The 11,662-nt window shown below is 37.0% G+C and overlaps 1 long non-coding RNA gene across 1 annotated transcript; it reads right to left on the bottom strand.

The window, feature by feature from the left end:
* Positions 1-2,429: 2,429 nt before the first annotated feature.
* On the bottom strand, positions 2,430-3,769 carry LOC110874413. Its single transcript, XR_002555926.2, has 3 exons — positions 3,636-3,769; positions 3,031-3,087; positions 2,430-2,587 (listed from the first exon to the last, which is right to left on the bottom strand). It is a non-coding gene; the product is annotated as an uncharacterized LOC110874413 (long non-coding RNA).
* Between the last annotated feature and the right edge of the window lie 7,893 nt (positions 3,770-11,662).

The raw sequence follows: 11,662 nt of genomic DNA, 5'->3' as shown, positions 1-11,662 counted from the left end.
AATACATTGTGATTGTACGATATAAATTTGATTTACGTTACGCTTTAATACAATCGCAATGCAACTATAGGATACATTAACTTCAATTGGATACGTCAAAACGTGTGTTTTCATATGGTTAACACATCACATAACGCTTGGACTAATCCGTTCGATATTTGCGAAGTACCCGCGCCGCGACACGCACAGGTCTTATTACTAGTATACCCTTAAAAAGGAATGTCGGTCAATATTCCTCTTTAAGCCCCCAACTATTCCAAGTTTCCTTTTTACCCATTGGTTTTGCTAGGACATGTCTTCTTTACCAAAATTTTTAAATTTCCTTTCTACCTCTTAGTTTTGTTGGGACGTATCTGCTTCACTCCTAACTAATTCAAATTTCATATTTATTCGGATTAGCTACCAAATTTCAAAAATGATAATTTTGTGTAGACTACTACTCTATTTTACTTATCCCTAAACTTTTAAAAATGGTAATTTTGGGCGTTGGGCTACCACTCCATTTTACATATTAATCTCTATTTTACTTATCCCTAAACTTTTAAAAATGGTAATTTTTGGCGTTGGGCTACTACTCCATTTTACATATTAATCTCTTTAGTTTCTACTGTTTCAAACTTTTCCCATGAGCTACAACTCCATTGTACGGTATAAATCCGATTAACTTTACGTTTTGATCCACTCACAATGGTTATATATGTTACATTGAGTTCAACCGAATACGTCAAAATGTGTGTTTTCATACGGTTAAAACATCACATAACGTTTGGATTAATCCTTACGATACTTGTGATATACCCGTGCCGCAATGCGCAAAGGACGTATTAGTAGTATATCTTAAATAGAAATGTCAGTGACATTTACATGTATGGTTCCTCTGCAATTTTCTTCTTTGCTCCTCACGTTTTAGTTTTTGTATGCTTAGGTCCCTGTGCATGATTAACATGCTTCTTTTTACTTTTTATCTACTTTCTTATACTCAGTGTTCTCCCAAATCAAGACGAAGAAGAAAATGCCGTAATGCTTCGTGTATCATATTAAGCTGGTGTACGTTGCATCGGACCTAAAGTAATCGGCCATCCTATGTTTGTGGTCTCTGTTTTGTGCTTCTTCGGGTCCATGTTAGTGCCTATTTGATTGTTTACATGTGCGAAATTTAACTTCCGAAATTTAGTGTATTGCATCGGAAGGTAATTTTCGTTTGTTTTCCTTTTGTATCTTACATTCTGGCCAAAGAAAAGAACCCCAAATAAATGGAAACCACTGGTCCAAATTTGTGTACATACGATGGTCATGGTAACTGTCACACCCCGATATTTCCACGTATTACCGGTGGGCCCGGTAGGAAGTATCGTGACGTAGTTGATATCATCATAATCAATAATCATAGTTTAATGCACAGCGGAAGTCTAAAGTAGAAATATTACAAATCGAATGAAAGTAACATAAAGTATTACAACGGAATGTAAAATGATCCACAGGAAGATCTAAACAAAAGAAGATATTGTTCAACAGATTTTTAAGTGACAAAGCTTGCAAAGCCAGCCTATTTCGCATAGTACCTGCACTTAACCTTTTGGAAAATACGTCAGTTTACACTGGTAAATACAATTAACCGACTCTTTTTGAAAAGTGTTTATAAAATTGATTTAAATGCACAAGGCACAAATATTCTTTTATAACTTGGGGTAATTATTAAAAATAATCTTGTAAAAGAATTATATGTTTGTTATACGTTCAGTAACCCGAGTTAAAAACCAGGTTAAAGATTAATAGACACACCACATAATATATCCCATGGCGAGTTATTCTCGAACAGGCGGGTACATTATTTTACATACGCACCGGCAGGTGTATATGCCTACACCCCTTGCTTATGTCGTGGCCATTTCAATGAATGAGCCGAGGATATCCAAGACATGGTCATTAACCCCCCCCCCCCCCCGAAAGGCTTAAAACAAAGAAAACAGATTAAATGGGTTATCTCAATGATTTAACCTTCATATGATTAAAAATTCAATACCCGACCAAGCGGTATTCTATATACCGTACCCCAAGCCCGTATAAGGGAAAATAAGTTAAAAGTATTTACCGGAGGAAATTATACAAATTTATCTTAGCCGTATATAATCAGCAAGTGCAAATATCTTTTACTGAGCTCCTAAATCTGGAACAAAGGTTTTAATAACCTATTAGATTCCTAACGGGTCTTATGAAACGCCCAATTTTTCTCATTCGACAATTAACATAAAATTCATACAATTTTTACAAAAATTTGACATGACCCGTTTGCATTAAGAACTTTTCCACCTGCTTTTAACATTATTAAGTTAATTAAGTTCTACAACAGTTTTCAAAATAGCAAGGTGATGACCATATAAGGTTCACCATAAACATTTTATACAAACCATACTAAAAGGTTTAGAAATTCAAACTACATACTAACCTACTAGACATAAGTTTAACACCATATCCCAAAATTAAAACTTTGACCCATACATAATAGACAACTTGAACCGGAAGCGTATAAAAAGTCGACATTGTGTGTGTTCAGTCCGGGTGCGCCCCAATCAAGCAAGGGATTTACCTATCATTCACAACAACAAAACATTATTAGTTCATAACACATAACAATTTAAATCCTTTAATTACCTATCATTGTTCAACCCGTTAACATGACATGTTACCTTATTAACATCCTTACTTCCATTCGGATACATCCAACATATCCCTTTCCGACTCATTCGCAATGAATGGTTACATACCATACTTTCCAACATACTTACATTATTTGACCCGTTATGAACAAGTCAATACCACACATTCCAACAATCAATCTACCTATCATTCCGACCCATTTAAACGGGTCCTTTCACATTCACTACAACATCATCCTTAGAACATTTCTCAATTCACTCTTTGCATCAAACCAATCATGACCCGTAATGAAAATTTACAACAAGTCTATAATATCAAATACTACGATTCATAAATCTACATTTAGAGTAAATAAAGTTCATATGAACTTACCGCGGTCTTGAGATGCTTGTGCCTTCGAGTGACTTGTGCCTTCTTCCTTCTTCGTGCCTATATGTCATAATCTCATACTTTAGCTTTCTTAAACATTACTTTCACAATCCATATAGTACATATGGCGACTACTAATCACATACATCATTATCATAAAGAAGTTGCATCAACTTAACAAGTATCCATGTAAAAATCATAACTAAACTCACTTAGGCATTTCATCGAACACATTGTGTGCGTATCACTAGTTTAGCACAATGTACAAGCATCTTAAACACAATTTCCATAGTTCACTCATTAATTAACATAAACATCTCTAACTTGGAAATTTATCATCCTAAACATGAACACCTAGTTCTTAATCAATTTTTTATAACAATTTCATCAATCAACAATCAAATTAACATGTAGAACTTCACAATTTCTAACCCTCACTTGACATGCAAGTGGGTTTTTGCCCTAATCATGCTCATATTCAAAATTTAGCATCTATTGATGTCTAAACATTCATAGCAACCATAAACCATACTAGATTTTGTATTACATTCACGAATTACACTATACCCACATAACCAAACATCATCAAATCAGGAAATTTCACTTACTTGAGATCAAGAATACTTAGACAATCAGAACTCTTAGCTCATGCATTCGATTCTTCACTGATTTCACTTTCAATTTGATAGAAATTAAGATGTTAGGGTTTTTTAGAGGAAAAGCTTTCCCCTGGCCTTCTCACGCTGGCACACCAGGACCAATTTTGGTCTTCTCCCTTTTTTTATCTAATTTCAATTCATATATTCACATCTAGTCCCTCATCTTTTAGATCTTTTTCACTTTATTAATCCATATTCTAACTTGTCAACCTTTTTTTACTAATCCTTTAATATGACATAATTCTATACATTCCCATTTTAATTATTAGAACCTCACTACATATTATATTTTTATGATGTACGAAAATTTGGGGTGTTACATCTTACTTAAGTTTAAACTTAGACCGGTTAGTTTTAAGGAAAGGTTTACGGTTCAAAAACGCAAGATTATGCGAAGACCGGATTAGAATGTGATTTAGACCCGACGAGTATGAAGACTTGTGTAATATGGGTAAACTAAACACATTCTGGATTTTGAAGCAAAAATGATAAGGTTTGACCCGTTTCGGTCAATTTATGCAAACTAGTCACATAAACCGCACCGAACACAAAAATTACATAACGGGTAACCAACTGAGTCATGAACAGGTTTCCTAAGTTAATATGCTTTAAATATGTTGTGATATCAATAGGATACCTTCCATTATGCCCAAACGGATCTAAAATCAATTTAAGCCCCTTAGGAGTATTTTGGTCATTTTAAAGGTTATAAAAGAGGTTAAATATCAACTTGAGGTTCTGGTCTAAACTGATCAGTAAAATATTTATTTTAGTAGGTTATATCAGTAAGATATTGCATATATGTGAAATATATCATTTATAACCAAACCATGCACCGTAGGGGCATTTTGGTAATCTCACATAAGCTTTTAAGGTGAAATTTGGAAATCTGAGTTCAAAACTTTTACTTACTGTTAAAGTATAAAAATTTACTTATAATATCAGTAGGTAATGAGTCTTATGTGCCAAAAATAGTTTTAATCCATACTATGCGTTTATAACGCGTAAAAAGTCGGTTTCAGACGATTTTAAGTTTATATAAGAAAAGCTGAGATTTTTATCAGTCCAGAAGGCTTAAAATATTTTAGAGTAAATTACAAGTTTTTTCCTTTATGTTTACACCAAATTGCACGCGCTGTCCTTTAGCGCAAAAGTTGACAAGTTCTGTACTTAATGTTTCAAAATCTTGCACGTTATGTCCTTTAAGCCAAACCCAGTTAGATTTTTTCTGTTAAATCAATGTATATTTATAATTTTAGAAGGCAAACGAGGGTAATCTTGTAATTTTACCCATTTAATTAAAAAACAAAAAAATAAAACATTATACCCCTGTGTCTCTCTCTCTCTTCACTCCCTCTCAACTCTCTCTCACTTCAACCGCCTTACCACCGCCGCCACCACCACCTTAAAAACCCAACCACTCCTCAGCCTCTTCCACCCATCGTCTGAACATATAAACAGATAATATTCCCAAATTTCAAATCATCTTCTTTATTTCTCAAATAGATTTTAAAATTCAAATTATCTTTAACTAGAATTTAATTAGCCTAGACTACCTCTGTTGATAGAACCCTTTACACCTTTCTCCTCACAAGCTTATGCTAGTTCTATCAGTTTATCAAAATACAATAATATTCCCAAATTTCAATGAATTAAATTACATTCGATCATGGCAAGAGCTTTAGAGTCATTAGTGGGTTTTTCTTCATGAACAAGAGGTTAGATCGAGACAATGGCTTTGGCATCTTTCTTCTCGGCAGCGATAGGTGGCTCCAGCGGGCACTCGAGTTGTGAGTGATGGTAAGTGAAACCACCCATATGTCTCTCCTCTCTTTCTAAAACCCATCCTCTTCTCTCTCTAAAACTTCACACTAGAGATGATGGGTAATCAGTGGTGCAAAGGTGGAGGTTGTTAGTGATGGTTAAATAGGGTTACACTGAAGGTTGGGTTAAGGTTTGGTTCAGGGGAAATAGGTGGTGATAGTGTGGCGGCGGAATATGGAAGTTAGGGTTTCGCATATGGGTAACCAGGTTAGGGTTTTTGGTGGTGGAGGGTTGACGATGGTGGTGGAATTCAGTCGCAGGTGGGTGTAATCGGGTGGTAGTGGTGGTGGCAGGTGGTGGTGGTATGGTGTAGCTGATCTTATAGCAGGGACTGTATATAAAGAGATGGAGTAGAGAGAGAGGATGGAGTACAAAATAGTCCCTAAATAATATTTCTTTACAAAACAGATGAAAAGTGAAATGACAAAAATGCCCTCATGTGCAAGGCACATGACTATACTTAACCAAAAAATCTAACTAGGTTTGGCCAAAAGGACATAACGTGCAAGATTTTGAAACATTAAGTACAAAACTTGTCAGCTTTTGCGCTAAAGGACAGCGCCTGCAATTTGGTGTAAACATAAAGGACAAAACTTGTAATTTACTAAATATTTTATTTAACATATAAAATCAGTAGCAAAAGGTTTGGTATCGAAATGTTATGTAAAACTCATTTTATTGGTAAAAAGGGTATAACCGTTAATTACCGAATCAAAGCAATAACCCTATGTTATGATCAGTTTAAAAATTAATAAAAATCTTCAAAAATCCCAAAATTTTATATTACATTAGTGGGTAAAAAGTTTGGTGTCGAAATTTAGGTTTAAATAGGTTTTATGCTAAAAATGCCGTTTAATTAATAAAAAGCTTTCAATTTACGATATTGAGCATAACTCCTAATTTAGACCTCAAACTGATGTCAAATTTTTAGGACATGTTTATAAATCAGTAATAAAGGTTTTTGTTCTCTCACATTTTCAAAAATCTCGTTTTAATAACAAAAGGGCATAATGGTCAACATTTATGCAATTAACGGAAACATGCAAATGAATCGGATTACAAAGGGACCATATTGTATAATCTCAGAGGGTTATACTAACATGTAATATGGTCCTAAAGAAACCCTAAGGCATATCTAAACTAAGCTAAATAGGGTCAGAACTGAAAGTCAAAGCAAAAGTCTACTTTTGCGACTTTCGGTTCCGAACCGAGCCTAAACTCAGAATTGTCGGGTTGAACATGCTTAGACATGTTCTTACATTATTTACCAAGTTATTTTAGTGTTTAAACAGGTTCCATAACTTCTACATTATCAGTTATGAATTTATTTGCAAAAATAGCTTCTGTTGATTTTTTATAATTAAGTTTGACCAGACAATTGACCAAGTTAGAATGGAAATCAGAGGGTGCCCTTTTAAGGGTTTATTACCCACATAATTACCAACTCATAGTCACTTTCAATTTGAAAAATGACTGGACCATTAGTGATTAATCACTAAGTCAAAGCTTAATTACGATGGCTTTGACTTTTGGTCACTAAGCTAATAAAACCTTAATTACAGAGGCTAAGAGCACGTACAAGAGTCCTTAGCACGAAAAATTGAACTAACAGAGCCTCCTTAAAGACCAGGTTGCTCCAGAGAACTTGCTTTGAGAGTGTGTTTGGGAAATTCTTTGAATTGTGCAAGTTTCAAGTGAAAGAGTGAGGTCTATTTATAGTGATTTCTACTTCGCAAGATCACTCCATGTGTCTTCAGATGTTTTATGATGTTAACATGTGTATAGTGGTATTCCAAAACAGTTAAAAATGCTGCTGTTTTCGTCCCTGTATTGCAGAGAATCAGAATGGAGATTTCAGGTTGCAGAGCTGGGTAGCTGCCAGTTCAGGCTGGAAACCAGCCTCCATCGCGCCACGTGCCAAACCAGGTTATACCTGGCGCGCCACGTGAGGGGTAGTGTTTTCAAGTTGTTTTGTTTTGTTGCATGTTCAGTCCCTGCACTCATGTTACTCGATAATGTGACATTTTCAGCATGCATGGTCAGTGTAAACAGGTCAGGGGTGTCCTAGGGAGTGTGGCCATGCATTTGTAAGTCTTGGACATATGAAAAAGTCTCCCAATACTAGAATTGTGATATTTACACTTTTAACCCCTATTCTTGGAAACTTCAATATACTTCAAAATTTTGAATCGGATCTTTATGGAACTTTTATCAAATGTTCATGAGGGTGTAATAATGTATTACAAAGCCTTGGGAATGTTAATAGGTCACTCAGAGGTAAAAATTAACATGTTGACACTTTTAACCCCTATGTTTTATAACTTTCGATTTTTAAGCGCAAACGGCTTCTAGTGTCTGACAATTTATTCAATAATGAATACGGACGTTATATAGAGTCATTCAGAGGCACAAGTTTGGCATGTTGACGCTTTTGGTCCTTCTAATTACATCTTTGCACTGTTGACAGTTTTAGTCCCTCAAGATATCTTTAATCACAATCAGGGTTTATGACACGTGTCACCATTGTAATGGACATGATTTTTGCGAGGTGTTACATCCTCACCCCCTTAAAAGAAATCTCGACCTCGAGATTTACTGGAATAAATGAGGGTACTTCTATTTCATTGTGGATTCTACATCCCACGTGTATTCTGGGCCTCTACGGGCATCCCATTTTACCTTCACAATCCGTACATGCTTCCTTCGAAGTTTCTTAACCTGTCAATCCTCGATCGACAAAGGTTTTTCAACAAAATTTAAGCTCTCATCTATATGCACATCCTTATGTGACATGGCTAGCGATTAATCTGCTAGGCATTTCTTCAGATTGCAGATGTGGAATACATTATGAATTCCACTGAGCTCTTCAGGCAAGTTTAACTTGTAAGCCACTGTTCCAACACATTCGATGATCTCGAATGGTCCTATGTATCTTGGGCTTAACTTGCCTTTCTTGCCAAATCGCATTACCCCTTTCCAGGGTGATACCTTAAGTAACACTTTGTCACCTACCTCGAATTTTAGAGGTTTAGGCCTTTTATCCGCGTAGCTTTTCTGCCTATCCCTGGCAGCTTTGAGATGATCCCGTATCTGCACAATCTTATCTGTCGTCTCCAGGACTATATCAGGTCCTGTTAGTTGGACATCTCCAACTTCCGCCGAGCAAACCGGCGTCCTGCACCTTCTTCCATACAAAGCTTCAAAAGGTGCAGCTTGAATACTGGAGTGATAGCTATTATTATTCGAAAATTCAATCAATGGAAGATGATCATCCCAACTTCCACCTAGATTAGTAACACAAGCTCTTAACATATCCTCCAGCGTTTGAATTGTACGCTCGCTTTGACCATTCGTTTGAGGATGATATGCAGTGCTGAAGTTTAATCGGGTGCCTAGGGATTGCTGAAAGCTTTTCCAGAAATGCGATGTATATCTCGTATCCCTACCAGAGATGATAGACACTGGCACTCCGTGAAGAGATACAATCCCGTCCACGTACAACTGAGCTAACTTATCTAAGCTGTGTGTTTCCTTAATAGGTAAGAAGTGGGCTGACTTGGTCAGTCTATCTACTTTAACCCAAATTGTATCATTTCCTCGCTTTGTTTTTGGTAACTTAGTGATAAAATCCATAGTTACCATTTCCCATTTCCAGGTGGGAAGTTCAGGCTGTTGCAGCAAACCTGACGGCTTCTGGTGTTCTGCCTTAACTTGCGCACACGTCAAACACTTGGCCACATAAGTGGCTATAGATTTCTTCAAACCTATCCACCAATAACTTGCCTTTAAATCCTGATACATCTTATCACTACCAGGATGAACAGAATACTTGGAGCTATGGGCTTCTTGAAGAATCACATCTCGCAATCCACCATAATTTGGAACCCATATTCGTCCATTCAATTTTAGGATTCCATCCTGGCCATATGATAACTGTTCAGCAGTTACTCCCAACTTTTGATTTGGATAGTTGGCTTCTAATACAGCTTTCTTCTGAGCGGCTAACAATCTTTCATTTAGGTTGTTCTTCAATTCAATACTCTTGGCACTGATTCTAATGGGCTTAACCCATTCTTTCCTGCTCAAAGCATCGACGACTACATTCGCTTTGCCTGGATGATATCGGATATCACAATCATAATCATTCAGTGTCTCCATCCATCGACGCTGTCTTATGTTCAGATCCTTCTAGTTAAACAGATGCTGAAGGCTCTTGTGATCAGAATAGATCACACACTTGGTACCATGTAAATAATGCCTCCAAAGTTTTAGTGCAAACACAACGACACCCAACTCCAAATCATGGGTGGTGTAATTCTTTTCATGCACCTTTAATTGTCGAGAAGCATAGGCAATAACTTTGCCCTTCTTCATTAGCACACATCCCATGCTAGTGTGCGATGCGTCACAATAAACCACAAATTCTTCAATTCCTTCGGGCAATGTTAACACAGGTGCATTACTTAACTTTTGTTTAAGAATATCAAAGGACTCTTGTTGCTTAGGACCCCATTCAAACTTGACATTCTTGCGAGTTAATGAAGCTAGGGGTGCAGCAATCCTTGAAATTTTTTCAATAAAACGCCTATAATATCCTGCCAGACCCAAGAAGCTACGAATCTCTGTGGGCGTCTTTGGCTATTGCTAATTCATGATAGCTTCAATCTTAGCGGAATCCACCTGGATACCATGCTCACTAACCACCTTTCCAAGAAATTGGACTTCACGAAGCCAAAACTCACATTTTGAAAACTTGGCGTAGAGCTTCTCATGCTGAAGAAGTTTAAGAATACATCGAAGGTGCGTTTCATGATCAGCCTGGTTCTTCGAATAAATAAGAATGTCGTCAATGAACACGATGACGAACTTGTCCAAGTAAGGCTTGCATACGCGATTCATGAGATCCATGAACGCTGCTGGTGCATTAGTTAGCCCGAAAGGCATCACCAAGAACTCGTAGTGACCATAACGAGTTCTGAATGCAGTCTTATGTGCATCTTCATCTCTGACCTTCAGCTGATGGTAACCTGACCTTAAATCAATCTTGGAGAAGTAACTTGCCCCTTGCAATTGATCGAACAGATCGTCGATCCTGGGCAATGGATATTTGTTCTTGATTGTGACCTTATTCAGCTCTCGATAATCAATGCATAATCGCATTGATCCATCCTTTTCTTTACAAACAGAATCGGTGCTCCCTAAGGAGATGAGCTAGTCCTAATAAAACCTTTTGCCAATAATTCATCCAGTTGAGTCCTCAACTCTTTCATCTCTGTCGGTGCTAACCTGTAAGGTGCTCTTGCAACAGGTGCTGCTCCAGGGATAATGTCGATTTTGAACTCCACTTGCCTATCTGGTGGTAAACCAGGTAGTTCTTTAGGGAATACTTCTGGATATTCAGAAAAAACAGGGATGTCTTCAACCTTGGGCCTAGGTTCATCAATAGTTACCTGCGCCATGTAAATGACACAACCCTTCTTCAAACACTTTGACGCCTTTAGCATAGACACTTGCTCAGGCAACCCATACTGTGACAACTCGTAATTCGAACCTACTTTTGTGTAACGTTACGTGTTTAAGTGAGTTATTCTAATTGAATGAATGCATGATTTTGTTATATGGTATGTATATTAATTGAATCAATTGCACAAGTCCATGTGGGCCGGTCGCACAAGTCCTTATGGACTCCACATGAACCGAATGGGCAGCCGTGTTGGGTTCGGCCCATCATGTTGTTTGATTAGCATTAGGTTATTGTAACCACCTCACATTTGTTACCAAAGCACAACACACACAAACCCTAACACTTCTCTCTAGAAGCCGGCGACCCTCCCCATCCCTCGAAGCTCTCTTTGATTTCGTTCCCTCTCAATCGGTTAGTGAATTATGTTTTGTTACAAGGTGTTATGATTTGTGTTGTGATATTATGGTTAGAATTGTAGACGTGATTTTGATAAGGAACCGTATGTGATGTTCTTGTTAATCGGCTCACATATAGATTGAAAGATAGTGTTGATAATCGGCTAGCTTAGCTTGTTCACGAATTGCTTACATGATGAAATAGAAACTGTTGAATGTTAGTCGGCAGCTAGGGTTTTGATTGATGGTTTAATTTTGATGCTTGAAAGTGCACAAATCTTATATTTCGGATT

This window comes from Helianthus annuus, chromosome 9, assembly GCF_002127325.2.
Source record: "Helianthus annuus cultivar XRQ/B chromosome 9, HanXRQr2.0-SUNRISE, whole genome shotgun sequence".
Lineage (NCBI taxonomy): Eukaryota > Viridiplantae > Streptophyta > Magnoliopsida > Asterales > Asteraceae > Helianthus > Helianthus annuus.
The sequence above is the reverse complement of the archived record's forward strand: the minus strand, read 5'-3'. Positions and strand labels throughout refer to the sequence as shown.